The sequence below is a fragment of the Carcharodon carcharias genome, chromosome 13 (assembly GCF_017639515.1).
Source record: "Carcharodon carcharias isolate sCarCar2 chromosome 13, sCarCar2.pri, whole genome shotgun sequence".
Classification (NCBI taxonomy): Eukaryota; Metazoa; Chordata; class Chondrichthyes; order Lamniformes; family Lamnidae; genus Carcharodon; species Carcharodon carcharias.
This window is the reverse complement of record NC_054479.1, coordinates 33,771,379-33,798,384: the sequence shown is the minus strand read 5'-3', so window position 1 is coordinate 33,798,384 and position 27,006 is coordinate 33,771,379. Positions and strand designations below refer to the sequence as shown.

Sequence of the window (27,006 nt, the reverse complement as noted above, 5' to 3'; positions counted from 1 at the left end):
GACAATGTTGGAGGAGAGTGCAATATTGACAGTACACGAGATGAACGTAGGGAAGTGGAGTATTCCTTTAATGGACACAAATATGAATCTCATCTTCCCAAAAAGCAGGTGCATTGTGGTCTGGTCAGAGGTGAAAATGCAAAAACGGAACAGGAAGCGAACCTGTCCACTTCCAATTTTAACAGAGGTGGGATGGGAGGCAGGTTACTAACCTACTTGTAGGAACTGGGTTCATTATTTAAATGTTATAGTGAGGCTGCATGTCTTTACTTTAACAGTCATTCTATTTTTACCCACAGGTCATCGGGTTTCCTGGGCGCAGGAAATTCGGCAGCCTAAAGGTGGTGAACAGGGCTGAATCCATGGGGTTAAGTTCCCTTATTGCACTATTACTGGGCCAGGACTAGCAGGAGTGCTTCCTCTGGGTCCAACAAGGTATCCAGTAAATACCCTCAAACCACCAGCAGATCCCTCCCCACCATGATCAGGAACCCCATTTCCCAACCCTCCCCCAAATGATCTCTCTCACTCCACCAGTACATCTACCTGCTCTTGTAAGCTTCGGCCCTGTGAGCTTGATTGACAAGCTAGAAGCCTGGTTTATCTGCAGCCAAGAACCCCACAGAAAACAATTTAGAGCAGCCCTAGGGTTAAATTCTACAGGACACTATAGTGGTCAGGAATACAGTACGTTGAGGGTAAATATGGCTGGGGGTCAGGTCAGGGAGGAATCTGAAATGGAATGTGTAAATATTCACAAGGTTGAATGAAGCATTGACATGAATGTGGCACAATGTTCACGCTTTACATTCTACCACAGTGCACCAGGGGATGCAAGATTCGGTATGTTGTCACCATGCTTTTTAATTTAAATAAACTGTATATGATAGAGGGGAAAATAATCACACTCAAACCAATAAATATTTTCAACGATGCTCTTAATTGATCTATGAAATTTCTCCCACCATAGTTCAGAATACTGGTAGTTGACTGATTTCATGGTCCTTCCAGGCACAAAATGAATTAGAAAGTATGAAATTTGTATTTTAACCTGTACTACCAGCTGTTTCACGTTTTGTGACTCCACCCCAAGGACTCTGCATGTCTAAAGATTCTCGTGACAAAACTGCTCAACATAACTTGTGTGTCCAGGGATTGCAGCTTGTTGTTTCGACAGCTCAATAGTGTTGGGTGGTGTGTGCAACCCCATTCATACTTTTTGTGCACTGTTTTGAAGCTTTTAAAGTTTTAAATTGAAGGTGTTACCCATTGTAATCTGCAGTATTGACAGAAGTCAAGTAAGACATCCAATCTCCTGAGACCTAGAAATGCCAAGGGCCCAATTTTCATTTGTGATATGATTCCCAAGCAAGTAGACACTCAGCGCAGCTACAGAAGGGTTGACATTGATGTAAAAAGCAGACGAGGCTTTGAGTATCCTGACTGATTTCAGCTGTTTTTCACAGTAAGGGGTTGCTCCAGTAGCAGATTGAGAGCATTTGTTACAGAGGAAGCTCCGTGTAATCTGATGCAAGGCAGATCAACAGGTCCTATGAATACTCCATCTTTACCTTAAGTGGAAGCTGAAGGATGATTAAGTGATCATAATACCAGAGATGGATTCAATCTAGTCAGAAGTGGTATTAATAGAGAAGTAACTAATGGGATTATAAATTGGTTTAAGCAGTTGGCAATAATAAATACAAAAGAGTGCATCTGTGGGGCAGTGATAGATCCAATTCTGCAGGAGCTACTGCTATTCACAACTCAAATAATTTGCAGGACAATATTTATTGGAATAATAAAAGCTTTTTCGTGCGTTCTATGGCAACATGGCCAGACACACCCTTAGCAATACTGGGAACAGGCAGAATCTCAGCACATAGTGACACTTGGTGTTTGCATACCAAGCATCAAGAGGGGAGGTCCTACTGGATGGTTCCCTGAATGACTGTCAAAGTCATTTGGCAGAATGCCTCATCACCAGTACTTTCAAACAAGCACCAATTTGGAGTTTGGCCAGTGAGAAAAGCCCACCCGTCAGATCCTTCCTACATGCCTGGAGTCTTTCCCCTCTGCACATTGCCCTTGAGGTGGCTGTGGTGGGTAAAAGACCGTTGGTCATCTCCTTCTGGAATGTGCCTTTGCAAAGAAGGATTGGAGAGAGATGGAGTGGTTTTTATGGAGGTTCGTCCCAACCAGCTCTGAGATGCTGGGCTCTGTGCTCTATGAGCTATTCCCTGGGATGCACATCAAGATAAACATCAACTGCAGCTGGAGGATCATCAACTCAGGTGAAAAACACTTTTTGGTCCTCCCAAAACTTGTTAGTCTTTCTTCCAGTGCAAAGAGTTGTCCTCGACCGAGTGTTGCAAACTGGCACATTCCAAGGTCCAGGACTATATGCTGATGGATACACTAAAGCTCGGGGCAGCTGCCACAGAGGTGCAATGGGGAAAGGTCGCTGTCTAAGATCTTTAACCACTGGCCATCTAAGTTTCTCTACACCCATTACCCATTTTAAAATCTAACCCCTGAACTTACAGCCATTTTTAATCTCAATTTTAAATCCATTGACAAAGGAATTATTGTTATTTTATGGCGGTAGGACCTCTGCCAGCTTTAGGGTGCGCTACCACTGTCTGGCAGGTCCTCTTATCTTCTTTGTGAACTATGACTACACTACTGGACACCAAACCGTTTTCTTTTGTTTTAATTTATTCTTGCTAGGCAGCAGTTATTGCCCAGCTCAAGTTGCCCCATTTTGTAGTCTTGCACACATGAGCAACTTGCAGTTTAGATTTTAACAAGTAACAGAAATATATTTCAGTTTTCAAAGTTCTCATTTTGAGGACATTCTTGAAAATGTTTTGCATTTGAAAGACTCAGTTTGAATTCAGTTAAATGGATTGCCCCCGGGTAAAAAAAAATTAATTGGTCTGACTTAATCTTCTAGTAAGACAATCATGGCTAGGTTTTGAAACTATTACAGCCCAACACTTTAGCCCTTACAAATGGTGGACATGAGTGTGCTTATCTGAGTGCATTCTCTCTCATTGGACAAGGTTTACAGTTATTAGCATTGTGTAAAATAACCAATCATAAATTAACTGGATCATTTTGTATAATCAAAAAAGAGCCAAAATAGAGGGGGAAAAGGTTTTTTAAATCAATGAAGACAAATAGAAAGTTGATTAGGTTAGGCCACAGATGGAAATTCTAAATTATTGGCCAGAAAAAGAATGGGAATGGAAGAGAAGAAAATGGTAAACAGGATTGAAGGCTTTAATATCTGCTTGAATTTTAAAACAAGTTGGTTCCATACAGTTACTCCCTATATTTAAATGGTTCTATTACTGTAACTCATTTGTTTTAATTTCACAATCTGCAAGTCTAAAATGTTATACAACTGGTTATCTTAGCACCAAAAAAAATGGTATCTCCCTATCAGCAACCCGAGGGCCAAAACACTCAAAATAACAAATTGATTGCTGCACACATACATTTGGAAAGTGGGTGGAGAAACATTTCCAATAAAGGATTTTCAAAAGAAAATTCTTCTTCACTACACACTTTAGCACCACTATTTTTTTTTAACTAGAAAATGAGACATGTTGCCAAACAAACTTTGTTACTGTACAGAATGTTATTCAATTACTCAACCAAGTACAGTAAACTTCCCCACAATAGCATTCCTCCCTAACATTAATACTTCATTGCATTATTTAAGAGGCATGCCATTTACAAGAAAATGAGTCTATTTTATTGAACATGCAGACAGAAAATATATAGCTAGAGGCAACATAATTCCTTCAGATAACAAGACTAACACCCAAATAATTTGATATATCACTTCAAACTATGTTACAGTTATTGTTTGTAATGGTAATTAGTTGTAGTCCATGAAGGACCAACAGCACCTCTCTCCATTAGAGACAGACAGTTGGTTATATAGCTGGAAGGCACCACTCCACATCAAGCATGAGGCAAGGAATGGTGCCATGCCTCCATGAACTGTCGCAGCACATACAGGATTTGAACTTGTGCTGTTGGTGTCATTCTGCACTGCACTCTAGCCATCTAACCAACTGAGCTAACTGGCCCCCACACATCTATTGACCATTCCACATATAATGGTTTTACAGAAAAAACGGCTAACATCATTTCCCCTAGTTCTCCTTCTCAATTCAAAAAGAAAGCTGATATTCAATATGAACAGTATGCTGCTACCAGTGTCAGTTGTTTTGCACTCCCTATGGGAAGCAACAAGAAATTCTAAACTACATAGCTGGGCTCAATTTAGATTATGCCAGCACCACCACAAAACAGATCACTTGCAGATCAAAACAAAAGATAATTGAATTGAAACAGAAAAAAAGCCAGAAAGATTAGTTCACACTGTACATTAAATGGTTTATTATGAATGTTCACATGCCTCTACAGATAGCACTAGACAAGAAAAAAATGCAACTTGAAACATGCTGGACTAGTGTCAGGCCACAGCAAGGGCCTTCCCTCTGGGTCTTATTTAAACTCACTTGCTTCTCTCTTATATTCCATTATTTAAACTGTCTCATCTTTATTTTTGTTGGAAAAAAAGTCATTTTACAGTGCAAATCTTTCATTTTAGCTTGCACAAATAAGCTGTATAAACTATTAGGCAAAACCTGGTATTCTTCCTGAAGAAAATTTTCATTTAACACTTCATCTTTTTCCTACTTTTGTTGTTTCTTTTTCATTGGTGTTTACTTTTCTACCTTTCATTTCCCCCTTAATTCCTCTTTCTCAATCTTTTGTCATTTGTTTCTCAAACTTTCTTTCTTTCTTTAGATACTTCCAAACATGATGTATTTTGCAAGAATGTGAATAGCTATACACAGTAGCAGTAATAAAGAGATGTGCCACAATTACCTAAGTTGAAAGACTCCGCCTTGACAGAGATCCTTCAGAGAATCAGGAATAGCAGTGTTGAATGGAGGGAAAAGGTTAAGGTTAAAACTGGATACTGTCTTAGGCAGATAGCATCATGTTAAAGATTACAAGCTCACAACAAAGTAAGGCATAGGCTATATTCACAATTAAATTCACGCCAAAAAGTTATTTTGTCTTCTCCTTTGGGCTTATGTCATTTGAAACTAAATATACTTCCTTACAGTCCTGATATTTGTTTAACCTTAAACAAACATGCTTTTCATGTCTTTTTAGTTCAGGGGAAGGGTGGAGTGAAGAGATTCTTTTTGTTGCATCAAATGGGAATTGTATTCACGGTCAGAACATGTTCTGCTCCCAAACTTGCACGCTCAACCATGAGTGGGAAAATATGCAAATCTACATTGCAACCACTACTGCACAAATATGGCAGCTGCTTCTACGCTCAAAACAGTGATGTTTAAGAAAATGTAAACTTTCTCATCAGCTAGCTGAGAACTAAGGCTTACATCATCTACAAACATACAAGATGTATGTTCAGCAATCCTCAACACTGTGGTTTCTATCTGCCTGGAGTTGTGTGTGAATTATAAAGTTTTCTAACAGCAATCATGCAAGGTTTCACAAAATCCAAGTGTGCCTACTTAAAAATCTCACATTTCCTTACACTTACTTCAAAGGGATGGAAGCAAATTGCTTGTGTAATAGTGTATATTAATGGATTGCTTTGAGTTCAATTCAGGAACTGCTTTTAGCTTTAGCATCCTCAGTCTAAATTTATACTTCAAAGCAGTGTTTTAAAGTTTTTGTGTGGAAGATCCCCCAAGGATACAGATATTCTTGGGTATATTCCATCCAATTTTCAGAAGATAACTTCACTTACTCAAAAGGAAAACAGTGCTAACTTTACAGAAAACATTGATTGAAACCTTCATGCATATCTTTTTCACCACTAAATTCCAACATTTTCCTTGTACACTTCCCATTTTTCACCTTCCATACACTTTAGCTTATTCAAAACCATGCTACCAATATCCTATCCTGCCCCAAGAGCTGCTCATCCATTATCTTTGCTGATTTTTATTGGCCTTAGTTACCCAGTGCTTTATTCAAATTTACAATCCTTATTCTTAAGCTTAAACTGCTCCAGCTATACACTGCTTCATCCCACCACTGAAAGCCGTGGTACAGTTACATTAGCCTAACACTGGAATTCCTTTCTAAAATCTCTCAGCCTGCTCATCTACTTAAGAGACTGGTCTTTGAACTTACTTATTTGACCAGGCCTCCGCTGACCGCTCCCAATCTTTCCTTTGACTCGGCATTTGCTTTCTCATTTCTGAAGGCATTTTGGAAAGTCTTGCTATATTTAAGGTGCTATACAAATTCAAATTGTTCTGGTGGTAGTGTTCAACAACAGAAACTAATGAACCAATAAACAGAGAAGTTTAACAACCTCGCAGACTCCCTGGAATCCTCTTGTTGGCTCCCTAGGGCCTGGGGATCCCAGTTTGAAAACCTGAGATTGACAACTGTGCAGGGACAAAATATAAAAATGATGAAAAACAGTGTAGAGAGAATGGATGGTTTTCCAAATCATCAAATTCTTCCAAGCTTGAAATGGAAAGTAGTCTCTACACCTCAACTATTTTAAAACTAGCAGAAATTGATGGATGGGGAAATCTGAAACTATTATTGTGATAATAAACTGATGGGCAGCTTGAAGAAACAGTCCTTTTGGTCCAACTTGTCTATACTGCTGTTTATACTCCACAAAGGTATCCTCCCATTCCATCTACCTCTCTCCGCCTTTAAGCATAGCTTTCTATTTCCTTTAGTCTCTCCTACTCATTTGGATTCCTTTTCAAAGCATCCAAGCTTAACTACTTTCTGTGAAAGTGAGTTCCACATTCTGAGTCAAGAAATTTCTCTTTATTTCCCTATTGGGTATTATCAGTGCACTGTAACCTCTCCAGTCCAGAAATCTACTGTTCGGAAACATTGGAATCTTTTTTTCCCAGTAGGCCCAAGCAATTCAGGAATGCCATTATCATTATTTTAATGCAACACTTTGGGAGCAGAAACAGGAAGATACAATATTTGGACAAGGAAAACAATTTTTATTACTGCTTTCTGATGTTTTATCACTGTTTTATTCAGGAAAATATTTATATCAATGGTGTTTACTGGTTCACAGACTTGTGGCTAGGCATTCTATCATTATTCTGAAATCCAGAAATCACTTGGTCTCAAGCACTCCAGGGTGGAGAAGTTACAGTGCAACTATCTTGTACTTATGGCACCTAGCTTTAGATTTTCTCACAGTTGGCAACATTCTCTGCGCTTATATACCATTCAGAATTTTTAAAGCTTCCATCAGTTATCACGCAACTCCTCTTTTCTTAAAAAACTCAACCTGTTCAATCGTTCTCGATAATTGTAATCTCTTAGTCCTGGTAGCATCGTTGTAAATCTTTTTTTAAAAAAAGCAAATCCTCCTGTGCTTCCAAGTCCTTTTTACAATATGGAGGCCAGGTCTGTGCCCAGTACTCCAAGTGCAGCCTGTGATCTAAACTTTTTAATTCTATACTCCCCAAAATAAACCCCAGTGTTTAGCTAACATTTTTAATTATTTTGCTGACTTATGATGCCAATTTCAACGATTTGTTCACCTCAATCCCTTTGCTCATCTATCCCATATAATTTCTTATTTTCTAAAGTATAGATATTGTTTCTATTTTTCCTACCAAGGTGCATCCTTTCATATTTATCTATGTTAAGTGTATTTGCCACTTAAATGTCTAGTCTACAAATTTTCTAGTGTCTTCTTGTATTATGCTGCATACTTCCTCAGTGTTAGCTATACCCAGTTGGGTATCATCTGCAAATTTTGATCTTGAGTTACTTGTTACTAAATCCTTGGTAAAAATAGACATCTCATTTTGACATTTTCTGGAACAGCTTGTATATGGCAAGCTGGCTGACGCCCAGTTCCTGAGTGAAGGAAATTTACCTCAGCTGTGTATTTTATAGAGTAAGACTAACATATGCTCAACTGCAGGCAGCCATTATTAAACCTCCCCAACAAAGAGGGCAGCAGAGAAGGCAGTATACAAAAATGCTCCACTATTACATTATATTAGATTTTTGATGGACAAGGGAATCAAGAGTTACGGGCGGCAGACAGGAAAGTGGAATTGAGGCCACCACCAGATCGGCCTTGATCTAATTAGAATGGCAGAGCAGACTCCAGGAGCTGAACGCCCTACTCCTGCTAAGTCCTATGTTCCTATATGCTCCTATTACACTCCCTCGCCATTTTTAAAAAAGCAACTTATACCTTAAAACATAAAATGGTGCATGCACATAATTTCTCAGAATATAATACGACTAAACCAATCAATATCTGAAATTTACAGGTTGGGTTGCTTGTTTCTACTGTAATCACAAACAAAACATAGATGACTGACCGTTATTACAAGGGTGATTTACGTGTAAGAAAAAAATTGTTTTTCCTTAACACCAGTATGTGTTTAGCAAAATCATCATTTGACAAGTAGTAATGAAAAGGACCTCTTTTCCTTCTTTCTTTCTACATTCTTTCAATTAACCTATTGGGCTGCTTTCTCTTTCTGTTCAAGTATCTTCACCCATTTCTATGACTGTGGTCTCATTGTAGGCCTTCACATGAGCTTACTATCTTTGTCAAAAGCTTGGCCTGGATTTTATTATACTTTAGGCCTCCTATGAACATGTCTCTAAGGTTGACTTCTAAATTCATGCTATACCCACAATGACGAGAGATTTTCTTTATTTCGAGAACGTAGTTTGCAACAGCGTTGCTTGGCAATTTGATCCATCCTTTGATGGAACATAACTCACGTGAAATTTCATTTTTAGTTGTGACACAATGAATCCAGAATTTCATTAATTTCAGCATATTCCATAGTACTGGAGCCTCACGAGCAACATTGTTTAGAAACTACCTCAAAAACATCTGGCCCAATATGGTAAGAAAAACATTTACTTTATCCTCACCTCTTATTTTAGCTGTGCTTACTTAGTCACATCAAGATGCACTGAATGCAAGAACAAATATAAATCTATAAATAAATATATAAAATCTTGTTAATTTCCAGTTACCTTGGTGTACTTAATCCTTTCTGGTCTCCCTAAAGAGCTTTTTGTGGTCAGGATATACCAATGCAATATTCCACACTGTCAATTAAATGCCAGGATTGTAGCTTGCCTCGGTGCATGGCTAGTTCTGGAGCACATCTTCAGTACTACTGCTGGCATGTTGTCAGGGCCCATAGCCTTTGCTGCGTTCTGTCTCTTCAGCCATTTTTTGCTATCACATGGAGAGAATTGAATTGACTGAAGATTGGCATCTATGATGGTGCGGACCTTAGGAGGAGGCCGAGATAGGTCATCCACTTGGCATTTCTAGGACACCCCCACCCCCCATTTTAAGGACAAAACTTCTGCCCTAATTTTGTTTGTCTGCCTTGGTTGAAGCACTATTGCTCCTGAATCAGAAAGTTATGGATTCAAGCTGTATTCCAGAGATTTGAGCTTTTAGACTGACCCTTGAGCAGCAGGGCACAGTTTGAGATACCACCTTTCGGATGAGGCACTAACCTGAGGCCAGATAACTCAGTTTACTGGCACATTTGCACATCTTTTCTGTTAGCCTGACCAAGGCTGCTAGACATCTGCGCACACTGTCCAGTGTGGTCAGTGGCAATTAGTGCAGCCAGCTAGACTCAAACATGGGAGGCCTGGTAATTATGTGATTTATGACCAACACGTGACTCTCATCAGGGGCAGCCTACCCTGAAAGAGAGAGAGAGAGAGAGAGAGAACGGTGAAGGAGCAAGAGAAAGAAAAACAGATACTTCTGTGGAGAGCAGGGTGAACTGTTTTTGTATTTACAATTAAGCAGAATGTTGTAAAAGTTTAGTTTTCTCTTTGAAGCAAAGGGGACAGGACTGATGGGGCTTTTGAAGGTTTAAGAAACGAGGAGTTGTTCAGGTGGGCCTTAATGGTGCAATTTGGATCTGGAACACCCAAGACTGAGGGGAACGATTTCTGAAGGACACCAGAAAATTTGACCTGGCAGGGCAGGGAGAAGTTAGCCTGGTGGAAGCTGGGAACATTTGAGGCTTGATCTTGTAATACTACACATCTGTGAGAAGTGGGGTACACAGATAAAGAGGTTGGATAAAGTATCTTGACTGAGTTAATTCGTTAATGCAGAAGTACCTTTTTAGTTTGATGTACTAGCTGCCAATTAAGTAATGTTTGATATATGTTGATTTTAGTCTGTTACAGTAAAAGTCTTAAAACACAAAAGCTTATCTTTCAGCAATTTCCATTTGTTGCTGGGAAATTCTTTCCTTTTTTAAAGGTTGTCGGTCTCATTGGGGATTGTAACACACAGGAGAAAGCATTAGATTTTAGATAAATTTGTAGGAACACACTGCTCGGTTACGGCCTTGACTAGGGCATACCGTTGAGGAATGAGGGAAGAGGAAAAGGCGGAAGAAATTTTTAATGAAGGTGAATTGTAGATCTCACTAAAACTGATCCTTAAAATTAGTGTATTGCATATTTACTTTCTTCAGTAAATTTGTAAGATTCCAGCAGAAACAGAGGCAGAGACAATCTTAAGCTGAGTTTAGCTCTTTACAGAAAAAATGCACACAAAATATCTGTTTTAAAAAAAATCTACATTAACATACCAACAGTTCTAAATTTATTCAACAAAGCAAATGAACCACATGAAGTCCTTCGTACCATGTTATGGTAAGAACTATTGTCACAACACCTTGACTGAGTTTTCACATCTTCTTCCTATCCATTTTAAGCAATTTTCACGTCATTTTAAGCTCCTCCTGTACATTTTAGATTTCCTCAGAATCAGCTATAATTTTCCAATGTGTTGTCAAGAGAATTCCACAAGACTCCTTCAATGGCTCACTTTGGTTTGCCTTGCGACTTTCTGAGCCATATATGCTGCGTCAGTATTGGTTGCTTTAAATGCAATTTTAGGCATTAGAGCTTAAAAAAAACATGCTGAGTTAATGTAAAATCTTCAGCAGAACTGTTCCTTCAATACACTGCATGCTCTCAAATCATGATTGGGACACAAAAGTGTGATTTCATTACATGTACCATGTTAATCTTCACACCAATATAAACTTGTAACCTTATTTGTTTCCAATAAAAACAAGCATAGTGTAAACAAAACCATTTCAGTATCTCCGAACTAAAAAAAAGACTTAGCTTGAGTTTACGTAAGCCCATTAGGTCAAATGATTTAACTGCAATCCATGTCTCATTCAGTATACATTCAGTATTCAAAAAGACAATTAGATAATCTCTGTATCAAAATGCCCATTCTTTCAGCAAAACCCAAATCAACGCCGTGCAAAAATAAGTCACACATGACTAACTTCTTACAACCAGTAGATATGGGCATCAAAAGAAGTGATGGAATAGTTGAGTAAATCAACAGTTTAAGAAATGCGGCAAATATAGGGCCAAAGGTTATGCAGGCAGGAGTTCAATAGTGCAACTTTGTTACATGGACATCGAGAAAAGTGGAGTTGAAGGAGGGTGAGGAGACATAAGTGGGGAGGAATCCAAGGAAGTGGTCAGAAATTGTCTCAATCATCGAACCTATAGGAATGGAGAGGCGAGAGAAAATGATGAAGTTGAGGAGGGGGTCATCAACATTGATAGGGGAATTTATATGTAAAGGAGAAATTGAGAAAGGACAGCGGAGGCAGTGAATCCAGAATAGAGTGATCAATTGAAGCTGAGCTGGAGATTAAAATCAAAAGAACGACAGCGCCAAAGGGTAGAAGGTCATCTAAGAGAGATAAACGGGATAGGGTTTACAGAGGTAGTAAATAACAAGGATTTTAAAAAGGAGAAGCCAGAAGAGTGGAACTTCAAAAAAGAGCAGACTTTAAATGCACAAAATTGAAAAAAAGTCCAGATGATACTTAGTACGTATAACTGGCAAGTAACAACAACAGTTTACAAATACATCCTCATCAATATTCTGTGAGCCTTTGAAAAACACCTACAAACACTTGAGAGTGTAAGGATCAGCAAGATTATTTTTTCACTAATATAAAAGCAAAACACTGCACATGCTGGAAATCTGAAATGAAAACAAAATGTGCTAGAAAAACTCAGGTCAGGCAGCATCTGTGGAGAATGAAACAGAGTTAACATTTCAGGTTGAGTGAGTGACCTTTTATCAGAACTCTTCTTCCACATTCAATGCCTAAGTATTCACTTCTTTTAGAGCCTGCATAGCTCACACAGTTCTAAATAAAACAGCTGCTAGATTGGGTCTGCGGCAGGTGATGAGGGAACCAAGAGCGAAAAACATACTTGACCTCATCTTCACCAACCTGCTTGCTGCAGGTGCATCTGTCCATTACAGTATCAGTAGGAGAGACCACTGCACAGTTGTTGTGGAGACAAATCCCATCTCCACATTGAGGACACCCTCTATAGTATTGTGTGGTACTACAACGGTGCTAAATGGGATAGATTTCGAACTGATCTAGCAACTCAAGACTGGGCACCCATGAGGCGCTGTGGGCCATCAGCAGCAGCAGAATTGTACCAGCAATAGTACTGAAGACTGGTGCTCCAGAACTTGCCGTGCCCCTAGCCAAGCTGTTCCAGTACAGCTATAACACTGGCATCTATCCAGCTATGTGGAAAATTGCCCAGCCATGTTCTGTACATAAAAAGCAGGACAAATCCAAACCGGCCAATTACCACCCCATCAGTCTACTCTCGATCATCAGTAAAATAATGGACTGGGTCATCAACAGTGCTATCAAGTGGCACTTGCTTAGCAATAACCTGCTCACTGACGTCCAGTTTGGGTTCTGCCAGGGCCATTCAGCTCCTGATCTCATTATAGCCTTGGTGCAAACATGGACAAAAGAGCTGAATGCCCGGGGTGAGGTGAGAGTGACTGCCCTTGACATCAAGGCAGCATTTGACTGAATGTGGCATCAAGGAGCCCTAGCAAAATTGGAGTCAATGGGAATCGGGGGGAGAACTCTCCGCTGTTTGGAGACATACCTAGCACAAAAGAAGATGGTGGCTGTTGGAGGTCATCTCAGCTCTAGGGCATCACTGCAGAAGTTCCTCAGGAATCCTAGCATCGCCCCTTGATGTTCAAAGGCATTCCCATCACTGAATCCCCCACTATCAACATCCTGGGGGTTATCATTGGCCAGAAACTGAACTGGGCTAGCCATATAAATATTGTGGTTACAAGAACAGCTCAGACTCTAGAAATCGTGGGACAAGTAACTCGCCTGCTGATTCCCCGAAGCCTGTCCACCATCTACAAGACACAAGTCAGGGGTGTGATGGAATACTCCCCACTTGTCTGGATGAGTGCAACTCCCACATCACTCAAAGCTTGACACCATCCAGGACAAGGCAGCCCGCTTAATTGGCACCACATCCACAAACATTCACCCCCTCCACCACCAACGCACAATAGCAGCAGTGTGTACCATTTACAAGATGCGCTGCAGTAATTCACCAATGCTCCTTCGACAGCACCTTCCAAACCCATGATCACTACCATCTAGAAGGACAAGGGCAGCAGATAGATGGGAACATCACCACCTGGACGTTCCTCTCCAAGTCGTTCACCATTCTGACTTGGAAATATATCGCCGTTCCTTCACTGTCGCTGGGTCAAAATCCTGGAACTCCCTTCCTAACACCACATGGACTGTAGCGGTTCAAGGCCAACTAGGGATGGGCAATAAACGCTGGCCCAGCCAACAAAGCCCACATCCTGTGAATGACTTTTATTATTCTTGTAGTCAGCTCACAAACATCGCTGACGGAGGATTAGCCAACATCCTGCTAACAGTCATCCACTTTTTAATTTGGAGAATGTTGTGCCACTAGATCAAAAAGGGGGGGCTTTTAGAAACAGATATTCCTACTTCACGTACATCTGTTGCTCTGAGCAAATGAGATCAATTTCCTCAAGTATACTAAAGACACCAAGGTTTAGCCGTCAGTACAGGTAACGGACCCCTTATCCAGCATCCCAAAACCTGTAAGGACCCAAAAACCTGCTACATTTGAAGCTGGTACCCTGGGGTAGCAATGCGAACAAAACCCTTTTATTCTTTGTTTTTCATATTTTATGTATTATAAATACATACTAGGCCAAGGACACAAAATCCGTAAAATCCCCAAATCCGGCACATGTCCAGTCAAGCTTCCCAGATACGGTGTCCGGTACCTGTATTTTCAAGCTGCCCATCAAACACTGATTTGTGCAGAATCCAGAAGTTTCTCCAGCTCAACACTGGAAGGACCAAAGCCACACTGTTCAGCTCCCACTTCACTCATGATTCCATTCCACTTCCTAGCAGTCTGCTCACAACCCTGACCAGAACTTCAAATGCCAAAGGAAGCAATAGACTATCATCGCAGTGGTCTGATTTGAAATATCATAGACTATGAGCAGGACACCGCCTGGGCTGGAACGAAAGAGATTGCGATGGATCATGACCAGTAGTAGAGTCTTGCTGTCCAGAGTTCCTCCGGTCCCATGCAGGACAAAGTCTAAGTAAGTCAGTCCAGTGACTTATGAATCCCCATTCATACCTATATCATTCCAGACTTGACTTTTCTAAAAAAAAATCCATGCTGTAGCAATAATCCCCAGCACCATACTACACAAACTAAATGATCAGCATTCCACTATCCACATCTTTTCCTGTGCTAGGTCTTGCTCACCTATCATTTGTATTGCCAGTCCCAACCAGTTCCTCTTCCCCTATAGTATAAAATTAAAATCTTGCTCTTTAAAAAAAAAAATCAAGTCCTTACCATGCGCCCTGCAATCTTCACTGTTACATAATCCCAGCTGGCTACTCTCAAACTCTGCTCAACTGCATCCATTTTCCCCAACAGAAGCTTCAAGGCTCCAAGCCTTGGAGCCTTTAGCCATCATGTTATATATTCTGGAATTATTTTCTAAACTCTTTCAATTTATAGGCGCCACACATGAAAAAGCCTTTATTACCTTCACCATCTCCACTAAGGTGCTTTGTGACACCCCAGGATCCTGGAAAACACTGTATAAGCACTACACAAATGCAAGTTCTTTATTTACACCAGTAAAATCCTCCTCATGCTTAATACCATAGAAATATCTCAAGTACATTGAGTTAATCTGTAGGGTTACTTTTTCAATGTGGCAAATTAGTTGAGAGGAGTGGCAGATTATTTTCAAAATGGTGAGAGATTGGGAAGTGTTGATGTCCTAAGGGACCTGGATGTTCTTGTTCCTAAGTCACTGAAAGTAACATGCAGGTGCAGCAAACAGTTAAGAAGGCAAATAATATATTCAAAGGGGAATTGGACTGTTATCTGAAAAGGAAGAAGGTGCAGGGTTATGGGGAGAAGGTAGGCAAATGACACCAGGTGAATTGCTCATTCGGATAGCTGATGCAGACACGACAGGCCGAAAGACCTCCTTCTGTGTTGTAACAATTGTGTGTCAGTCTGTGAAGACATGGAGAGCCATGGTGAAATCTACTGCTGCGAAAGTCTCCGTACAGCAGTTCACTAATTCAGTGTGCATGCTCCATAGTCCTGGAGTGCAAGTACAATCAATCCTCCTGGGTGCCACGGACGTTCTACATCGTGGAGACCAAAGGCCCAACGATCGCAGGTCTACTGGCATGCCATGACTTCATACTAGTAACAATAAATGAAATTAGTCAGACATCACACAGTGAATCAACTTCAGAAACTACCCCTATCACCTCAGTTCACGGCCTAACATCGAAATATCCAGAAGGTTTCAACAAGATTGGCAGTTTCAAGGGAGCTGCAACATTACATTTGCAAGAGAACGCAAGTCCATCAACTGCTCTGGTACATTTTGTAGCTGCTGGCATTTGTGTTGCAAAAGAAGAAATGGCAAAAGATTCCACACCATATAATCTGTGGAAAACTATCATTTAAGGGCAGCCTGATTCAATTCAGCAGGTCCATGAACAAATCAGACTATTATGGCCTTAACAGGTCGAGTTTGGCATCTTCCAGGAGTCATTTTTAGAGGCAGGGATAATCAGATTGGAATCTTTGCGACCTACTATTCTTCAACAAGGTCATCACTCATGGGCATAGGTCAGATGAGAAGACTCACAAGAGAGACAGTCCATTGGCCAGGTATGAACAATGACATTGAAGTCGTCCTCGAGAGGTGTGAGGCATGTCAAGGGCATATGTCAAGCCAGCACAAAGAGCCATTCAATTCACATGAACTTCCCACCCATCATTGGTCCAAAAGTGTATCAGACCTCTCATGTCCATGGCACTGACTTTGTCATCGTCGATTACTTTACAAAGTGGCCCATTATTCAACAATCACACAATACATCAAGCACAACTGTCGGACACACTCTTAAGTGCTGTTTTCAAGTGTATTTGATATGCCTAGAGATCATTAGGGATAACAGTCCAGTTTATTGGTACACCATTTCAGGATAACTGTGAAAAGTGGAATATCAATCACACTATATCTTCTCATTACCCAAGATCTAACGGCCCAGCTGAACGAATGAGTTGCATGGCAAATTCCCTAATTATCAAATGTAAACAGGTCATGCAAGATCTTTACATTGCAATGTTACATCTGAGAGCGACACCTTTAAGTGCAACTATTCCATCACCAGCAGAGCTCATGTTTGGCAGAACTGTGCATACCAATTTACCTACTCTTGCTCATTCTACTCTCTCAGAAAGAGAGCAACTTTTAAAACTACAAGAGATGACCAGCATTCACAATAAAAATGCAGGTACAGAATTGCCGGGTTGAGTGTTGGGACAACAGGTTCACATTCAGGATCCCACATAAGGTACGTGGCAACCAGCCAAAGTGACAAGAATTTATTCAGAACCAAGGTCCAAGGTCCTACGAAGTCATTATACACAAAAGGTTCAACAGTAAGCATAACGGAGGGCAAATCAGATCTATACCAGCTCCTCAGCCACCGTACAATTCTACAGAGGACAAGATCCCAAATGCAACCAGGAACAACATTCAACAATGACAATCCCACAGGTCACTGTGGAGCAATTGAAGAAACCTCCAGACAAGGTTACCATTACAAGATCTGGGCATACCAGCAGGTTACCTCTTTGCTTTAGAGACTCAGATTCACCAGTCCTATATACTTATGTAATAGTCACTAAACATGGACGTGTTTTGTAAACAATTACACTGCTTTGGGAGGGGGAAAATATATTTAAAAATAAAGGACATGTTGTAATACATGTTAAGAGATAACAGCATGCCATCACTAAGGGGAGTGTCATGTGATCCAGCCTCAGTTTCACTTCGGCCTACAGCAGAGCAGACACACACCTTTGCAGCTGACATCCTCAAGCTTTCTTTCCATGTACATGTGTTCACAAGCCTAGAATTAATTAAGCTACAACACTGGCATCTAGCCGGCAATGTGGAAAATTTTTCAGGTTCAGAAAAAGCTGGACAAATCCAACCCAGCCAATTACCACCCCATCAGTCTACTCTCCAATTTCAGTAAAGTGATGGAAGGGGTCATCAACAGTGCTATCAAGTGACACTTGCTTAGCAATAACCTGCTCACTGACACCCATTTTGGGTTCCACCAGGACCACTCAACTCCTGACTTCATTACAGCCTTGGTTCAAACATGGACAAAAAAGCTGAACTCCAGAGGCAAGGTGAGGTGAGAGTGACTGCCCTTGACATCAAGGCAGCATTTGACAACGTGGCATCAAGGCACCCTAGCCAAACTGGAGTCAACAGGAATCGGGGGTAAACTCTCCACTGGTTGGAGTCATACCTAGCACAAAGGAAGGTGGCCGTTGTTGTTGACGGTCAATCATCTCTGTTCCAGGAGATCACTGCAGGAGTTCCTCAGCGTAATGTCCTTGGTCCAACCATTATCAGCTGCTTCATCGATGACCTTCCTTCCATCAAAAGTTTGGAAATAGGAACATCCTCTGATGAGTCACAATGTTTAGCACCATTCGCAACTCCACAGATACTGAAGCAATCCATGTCCAAAAGCAGCAAAGGCTGACAAGTTGCGAATAAATTTTGCACCACACAAAGGCCAGACAATGATCATCTCCAACAAGAGAAAATCTAACCATCTCCCCTCAACATTCAATGGCATCACTGAATCCCCCACCATCAACATCCTGCAGGTTATCATTGACCAGAAACTGAACTGGACTAGCCATGTAGATACTGTGGCTACAAGAGCAGGTCAGAGGCTGGGAATTCTGCAGCAAGTAACTCACCTCCTGACTCCTCAAAGCCTGTCCACCATCCACAAGGCACAGGTCAGGAGAGTGATGGAATACTCCCCATTTGCCTGGATGAGTGCAGTTCCAACAACACTCAAAGAAGTTTGATACCATGCAGGACAAAGCAACCCATTTGATTGTTTGTCAATGGGGTGCCATTCACTCCCTCCACCACCAACGCACAGTGGCAGCTATGTGTACCATCTACAAGACGCACTGCAGGAACTCACCAAGACTCCTTACACAGCACCTTCCAAACCCACGACCTCTACCTTCTAGAAGGACAAGGGCAGCAGACACATGGGAACACCACTGGAAGTTCCCTTCCAAGCCACTCACCATCCTGACTTGGAAATATATCGCCATTCCTTCACTGTTGCTGGGTTAAAATCCTGGAACTCCCTCCCTAACAGCACTGTGGGTGTACCTACGCCACATGGACTGCAGCGGTTCAAGATGGCAGCTCACTACCACCTTCTCAAGGGCGCTTTGGGATGGGCAATTAATGCTGGTCTAACCAGCGACACCCAAATCCCATGAATGTAAAAAAATGAACCCATGTGTTTGCACAATCTCTTATGAGTGATTGGTGCCTTTATATCATCATAGGGCACATGATAGGCTCAGCCAAAAATAATTCTAAATATCTGACAGATGCTGGACAGAACTTCAGTCATTTGGGCGATGGTGTTGTGTGGTAAACATTATGGCCATGTTTCACTTTTGGAACAGAGGTAGTGAAAGTAATCCTTTTACATAGGACAACATTAAAGATTTGGCTTCTGCTTCCTGTAGGAGTAATTTATACCAGTTGTTACAATACAAGTTCTAGATAAACAGTACAACCAAATATCATGGCACAGATATATCTACTTAAATATGGTTTCCATTCTAATTCAGATGAGGTCAGTAGCTCAAGTCACCTAATATGTCTCAAAAATTAACATGCAATTACTGCAATTTGTTATATTGATAATCCATTGTGAATTAATATGAAAGCTTTGCAAGCTTCAACTGCTAAGCAAACACTGTCCAACACAGTTTGTTTGAGGATACCACCATTCATGAGAAATTAGCTGAACAAAATATCAGACATTACACCACCAATGAAAACAACTTTGTAAAAGCCTAGAACTCCTGATTTGAACTCTGTTCACTCTTCGCAACTTTTGTGCAACTGTTTATCCTCAACATTTTGCATTATCACAAAGCACCATCCTCACACATGCAAGTCAATCTTTTATGTTAACAATAAATTCCAAATCTAATGCATATCAGAAATGTTTCAATTCCAGGATGCTATTTTCGCACTCAATCCTTAGTAAGGGAAAATCTTGATAAATGACGTGTCTGCTTATTCTGCTGAAACAGAACCCAAGGAAATACAGATTCAGCCAACCACAGATCTAGCATCAAATTGAATGCCTCATCTACCTGTGTAAGTGAGCATCGGAGATCTCAATATTGTAAATGAAGAGCAGTGCTATTGACCAATTTCTCTGGTTAACATTTATCCTTCAAGCAAAACCACTGCAAAAACCGATTAGCTGTTCATTTACCGTACTGGTGTTTGTGGGACTTTACTAATGCAAACTGGTTGTTCTATTTGCCTGGATAACATGGATTATACTTCAAAAGCTGCAAGGCTTTTTGGGATGCCTGGAGGATGAGAAAGGTGCTATGCAACTACTTTCTTTCTTTAATATACTACTAACAAACCTGCAGCAACGAATACATTTACAATCCAGTAGAATGTGGAACACCTGCCAGTTTTCTGCTAGTCCTTGCAATGCAGACTAATCCACTAAAATGGACTACCATTTCCATATCCTTGCATCTCAATTCATTCTATATCAGCCTCAACCCACCTAGTGAAAGTGACTGCAATTTGTTTTGAAAAAAATCAATTAATTGTATGGCCAAACCTTATGGATGTTATGGAAAAATGTAAAGCAAAGGCTTTAAAAATCCATAAATGCAAACACAATGTATGGCTCAAAATATCATGAAGGCTTAATGCCACTTTTAAATAACATCTAATTAAAACACAGTCTGAGCATAAAAGCATAACAAACAATGGAAAAAACGAGTTATAAGTAGACAATTTTTAAAAAAAAAAAAAATTCTGATGAAAGCATAAATGCAGATAGAGCCATAGAAAAATTATGGTGCAGAAAAAAAGGCCATTCAGCCTGCCTGTGCTGGCCAAAGAGAGAAAAAACTAGCCACTCATTTTAATCCCACTTTCCAGCACCGGGTCTGTAGCCTTGCAGGTTACAGCACTTCAAATGCAGATCCAAGAACCTTTCGAATGAGTTGAGCGTTTCAGCCTTAACCACCAACTTAGGCCGTGAATTCCAGACGTCTGCCACCCTCTAGGTGAAAAAGTTTTTCCTCTTTTCCCCTCTAATCCTTCTATTAATCACCTTATATCTATGCCCCCCTGGTAATTGATCCTCAGCTAGGGAAAATAAGTATTTCCTGTCTACCCTATCTAGACCCCTCATAATTTTGTACACCTCAATTAGGCCGCCCCTAAGCCTCCTCTGTTCCAAGGAAACACCACAAGCCTTGCCAATCTCTCCTCACAGCCGCAATTTTCAAGCCCTGACGACATTCTTGTAAATCTCCTCTTCACTCTCTCCTGAGCAATTATGTCCTTCCTGTAATGTGGTGACCAGAACTGTACACAAAATTCCAGCTGTGGCCTAAACATGAATTTCTAGTGTAAATCCTCAAACTAATTGTTTTGTAAAGCAACACTTTGCGCCAAACATATTTAAAGCCAGGTTTTTGAAAATAAAAGTTGATGCCAAAGTGCTATGAATCTCAAAGGTGACTTTAGTCAACTGGATAAAAAGCAGCACGTCAGCAAATATTAATGCATGCTCGCTATAAAACATTAAGTAAATCAAAGCCAATAGCATCAAACTTCAGCATGCAGTCAAGTAAGTTTTGCCTGATGTCCATATTTCCCCCGAAAGTTTTCCCATGCTTTGTTTAAATGTTTCTTTCCAATTTAGTTTTCCCTCACTATTTAAGTCTCGTCTCATGTTAATTTCTTAACCAACAATGAGACTTGGAACTCCCGTCCTCCACTCAGCCAATCTCAATACCACCTGGGGTTGGCCATTAGAAAATGTGCAAGAATGGCTTTGGGTGACTTGCCCTTTAATTTTCTTTTAAACACCATGGAGACTGTGACCAACATCCAATCAACAGAGTTAAGATCAAGAACACACCCAATGTGGGAGAAAGAATTACATACTGTCAGAGCTTCAATACGCTACTTCAGCTGGCTTTAATCTCAATTTTTTTTCTATTACTTCAGGTCACCATTTCTGTTTTCTCATTAGTTGTCTACAGATTTTCTTTTGCTATTTCCATTAGTTTATGTAACAATATTCCTGTCTCGATTTACTTTACAATGGAATCCAAAGGACTATATTTACAAAAGTTTTGAAACTTTCCCTCCTGAGTCAAATCACAAGCTAGGCAACAAACCCTATCCAGAATCATCACTTGCTAACTAAGGAAATACAGCTGACAAAAATAGGCCTACTAAACTGACAGAAAGGCAAGTGATCCTGGTTCTAGGTCAATAGCAGTCAGCATTTTGATTTTGACGGTTACTTCCATTTTCTAACATTGAAGCAGGATCACTTTCAACAAACAATTTAATTCAAAAGCAACATAGTCCAGTTGAAATGAAGCAGATAAAAATGTAAGCATGCCCATTCAAAAAGAGCTGAACCAAGAGGGCAGAAATAAAACTTTGGGATAACAAGGCGGCACACAACAGAAATGAACCTTTCAATCTCAAAAACAAAAGTCTTGCATTTCTTTGGCACTTTTCACAAACATCCAATATCTGAAAGCACTTTGCAGCCAAAAAGCATTTCTGAAGCGTAGTCACTGCTGTAATATAGGAAACACAGCAGCCAATTTGTGCACAATAAACTGCCACAACAGCGATGTGATAATGAACAGATAATGTTTTTGAGATAAAAACAAAAAACTGCAGATGCTGGAAATGCAAAACAAAAACAGAATTACCTGGAAAAACTCAGCAGGTCTGACAGCATCGGCGGAGAAGAAAAGAGGACTCGAAACGTCAACTCTTTTCTTCTCCGCCAATGCTGTCAGACCTGCTGAGTTTTTCCAGGTAATTCTGTTTTTGTAATGTTGATTGAGGGAGGCCAGGATATCAGGGATAACTCCCCTACTCTTCTTCGAAATAATGCCGTGGAACTTTTATATCCACATGAGCAAGCAGATAGGGACTTGGTTTAATGCCTCATCCAAAAGACAGCCCCTCCAACAGTACAACATTCCCTGTGCTGTACTGAAGTGTCAGCCTAGATTTTTGTGCTCAAGTCCTGAAGTAAAACTTAAACCCAGAACCTTGAGACTCAATTGAGCCTGCTACCAACTGAGCCATGGCTGAAAACATAGCTGGGTTTGAGAAAGTTTAATGGCTCTACTTTTTAAGTTAAACATCCCAACGGTTCACAACAAGAAAATACAAACTGAGCTTTCTGATGGATGACAGACTGAGTGTTCTGATTTAGCTGCTGTCAGTTAGGGTGACAAATGTAGTTCTAAAATTGGTCCCAGTCCCAGGGTTACGAAATTTTAGCTATTTTGTCTGCTTCTGATCTCTATTCAGTAATCCTTGTGTATGTCGATATTAGATGAGAGCAGGATCTAGCTCATCTTGCAATATTCACTATCTAGGCTGCCAAGAAGAATGGCCATTCAGTAAGATGCTACACCTGCCATTTAAGGAATCATACCCGAACTAATGCCCTGCGGGAAAGGAGGAGGGAAAATAGAAAAAGATAATCAGACAATTAACATAAATCTATAGGCGAAGCTATCCATCTATGTACCTTGAACACTCATCATTCAAGTAAGGTTTCTTCTTTCCAATTCTTCTGAATATCTATTTTTATAAAATGTATAAAATTTTTCATTAAATGTTTTCATATGTTGAACAATCCCCCCTCCCCCCCATACTTGAAACCTATTTATGTATACACTGGGTTTCAGACCAAATGTCTTTCTTACTTAACAATGCACAATGTAAACCAACTGATTGGAATTTAATAATGTTTGCTGGCAAAGACCCCTAACCATGCATGTTATTTTTGTTAAATGTTTACAGTTTTCAATAGTGTGATTTACATGTATAAATCAACCCAGTCACATTGCAAACCCCTGTTCATGCAATGGTTCAAAAGGCCACAATTATACATGTGTTATTATACTGAGATATGGATCTCAACAGCAGTGCAGTTAAAGATAACTGCACAATCAACAAGGTTACTTTGGATAACCAACCAGTAAAGCAGCAGGGCGGGATCTGTACCATTGGGACGATCTCCACCTGAACCGATCTGGGACCAATGTTCTAGCGAAAAGGGTAAATAGGTGGTCAACAGGACTTTAAACTAGAAAGTGGGGGGGAAGGGAAGTGCAAAACTCCAAGTAGTATGACTAATGGGAAAGAAAGCAGCAGGTTAGCATATGGGGGCGGGGGTGGATTCAACTTCATGGAAAATTATGAAAAAACTGAAAGGGAGAGCCCAGGAGAGGCTATTAAAGTCTCCAGAACACAAAATAGGACAGAGTGTTTGGAAAGGGCTTGGAATCTAACTTCAAGTACATCAGATAAAGGGACGACAATGAGAAGGGGGTCAGAAATACAGGACCGAAGGTGTTGTATCTGAATGCACGCAGTATACAAAATAAGGGAAATGAGCTTGAGGCGCATATTGAAATTGGCAGGTATGATGTGGTGGGCATCACGGAGATATGGCTGCAAGGGGATCAGGACTGGGAGCTAAATATCCAAGGATATACATCCTATCGAAAAGATAGGCAGGTTGGCAGAGGGGGTGGGGTTGCTCTGTTAGTAAGAAATGAAATTAAATCGATAGCAAGAAACGACGCAGGGTCAGATGATGTAGAATCTGTGTGGGTAGAGCTGAGGAACCACAAAGGTAAAAAAACCATAATGGGAGTTATGTACAGGTCTCCGAACAATAGTCAGGATGAGGGCAAAAGATACACCAGGAGATAGAAAAGGTATGTAAGAAAGGCAAGGTTACAGTGATCATGAGGGATTTCAATATGCAGGTAGACTGGGAAAATCAGGTTGGTAGTGGATCCCAAGAAAAGGAATTTGTGGAATGTCTACAAGATGGCTTTTTAGAGCAGCTTGTGGTGGAGCCCACTAGGGAACAGGCAATTCTAGATTTAGTGATGTATAATGAGGCAGATTTGATAAGGGAGCTTAAGGTGAAGGAACCCTTAGGAGGAAGTGACCATAATACGATAGAATCTACCCAGCAATTTGAGAGGAAAAAGCTGGAATCAGATGTAATGGTATTACAGTTGAATAGAGGCAACTACAGAGGCATGAGGGAGGAGCTGGCCAGAATTGACTGGGAAATGAGCCTAGCAGGAAAGACAGTGGAACAGCAATGGCAGGAGTTTCTGGGAGTAATTTGGGAGACACAGCAAAAATTCATCCCTAGGAAGAAGAAGCATACTAAAGGGAGGACGAGGCAACCGTGGCTGACAAGGGAAGTCAGGCAAAGCATAAAAGCTAAATAGAAAGCATACAATGTGGCGAAGAGCAGTGGGAAGCCAGGGGATTGGGAAGCCTACAAAGACCAACAGAGGACAACTAAAAAAGAAATAAGGAGGAAGAAGACTAAATATGAGGATAAACTAGCCTGTAATATAAAAGAAGATTGCAAGAGTTTTTTTTAGATATATAAAGGGTAACAGAGAGGCAAAAGTGGACATTGGGCCGCTGGAAAGTGACGCTGGAGAAGTAGTAGTGGGGAACAAAGAAATGGCGGAGGAACTGAATAGGTACTTTGCGTCAGTCTTCGTGGTGGAAGACACAAGTAACATCCCCAAAGTTCAAGAGAGTTGGGGGGGCAGAGGTGAGTATGGTGGCCATTACCAAGAAGAAGGTGCTAGGAAAACTGAAAAACTGGATAAATCACCTGGGCCAGATGGATTACACCCCAGAGTTCTGAAGGAGATAGCTGAAGAGATAGTGGAGGCATTAGTGGTGATCTTTCAGGAACCACTGGAGTCAGGGAGGGTCCCAGAGGACAGGAAAATCGCTAATGTAACCCCTCTATTTAAGAAGGGAGCGAGGCAAAAGACAGGAAATTACAGGCCGATTAGCCTGACCTCGGTTGTTAGTAAGATTTTAGAGTCCATTATTAAGGATGAGATTTCAGAATACTTGGAAGTCCATGGTAAAATAGGACAAAGTCAGCATGGTTTCATCAATGGGAGGTCATGCCTGACAAATTTGTTAGAATTCTTTGAGGAGGTAACAAGCAGGTTAGACAAAGGAGAGCCAATGGATGTTAACTACTTGGACTTCCAGAAGGCCTTTGACAAGGTGCCGCATAGGAGGCTGCTCAGTAAGATAAGAGCCCATGGTGTTAGAGGCAAGGTACTAGCATGGATAGAGTTGGGGGGCAGAGGTGAGTATGGTGGCCATTACCGGTGACTAGTGGAATTCTGCAGGGGTCAGTGTTGGGACAACTTTTCACTTTATACATTAATGATCTAGATGAAGGAACTGAGGGTATCCTGGCTAAGTTTGCAGATGATACAAAGATAGGTGGAGGGACAGGTAGTATTGAGGAGGCGGGGAGGCTGCAGAAGGATTTAGACAGGTTAGGAGAATGGGCAAAGAAGTGGCAGATGGAATACAACGTGGGCAAGTGTGAGGTCATGCACTTTGGTAGGAAGAATAGAGGCATAGACTATTTTCTAAATGGGAAGAGAATTCAGAAATCTGGAGTGCAAAGGGATTTGGGAGTCCTAGTCCAGGATTCTCTTAAGGTTAACTTGCAGGTTGAGTCGGTAGTTAAGAAGGCAAATGCAATGTTGGCATTTATTTCGAGAGGACTAGAATATAAAAGCAGGGATGTGCTGCTGAGGCTTTATAAGGCTCTGGTCAGACCACATTTAGAGTATTGTGAGCAATTTTGGGCTCCGTATCTCAGGAACGATGTGCTGGCCCTGGAGAGGGTCCAGAGGAGGTTCATGAGCATGATTCCAGGAATGAAAGGCTTAACATATGGGGAACGTTTGAGGACTCAGGGTCTATACTCAATGGAGTTTAGAAGGATGAGGGAGGATCTGATTGAAACCTATAGAATACTGAAAGGCCTGGATGGAGTGGACGTGGGGAAGATGTTTCCATTAGTAGGAGAGACTAGGACCTGAGGGCACAGCCTCAGAGTAAAGTGAAGACCTTTTAGAACAGAGATGAGGAGAAACTTCTCTAGCCAGAGAGTAATGAATCTATGGAATTCATTGCCACAGAAGGCTGTGGAGGCCAGGTCATTGAGTGTAAGACCGAAATAGATAGGTTCTTGATTGGTAAGGGGATCAAAGGTTAAGGGGAGAAGATGGGAGAATGGGGTTGAGAGGTTTATCAGCCATGATTGAATGGGAGCAGATTCGATGGGCCGAATGGCCTAATTTCTGCTCCTATGTCTTATGGTCTTATGGAGGGTTATTGGGTGAGAAAGGGCATAGGATCAGTGCAATCAGTTGCTTTCTGTAAGTCAGTACCAGTGTCATTTATGTTCTTTTCCCAAGGTTGCCCTTGCTTATTGAGACACCAAGGTGAAAGCCAAGGTCTCATTA

At 40.9% G+C, this 27,006-nt stretch overlaps 1 protein-coding gene across 4 annotated transcripts in view; it reads right to left on the bottom strand.

The window, feature by feature from the left end:
• Nucleotides 1-27,006, bottom strand: part of LOC121286390 (MLX interacting protein) — an 88,532-nt gene that overhangs the window by 54,960 nt on the left and 6,566 nt on the right. The window lies entirely within an intron of this gene.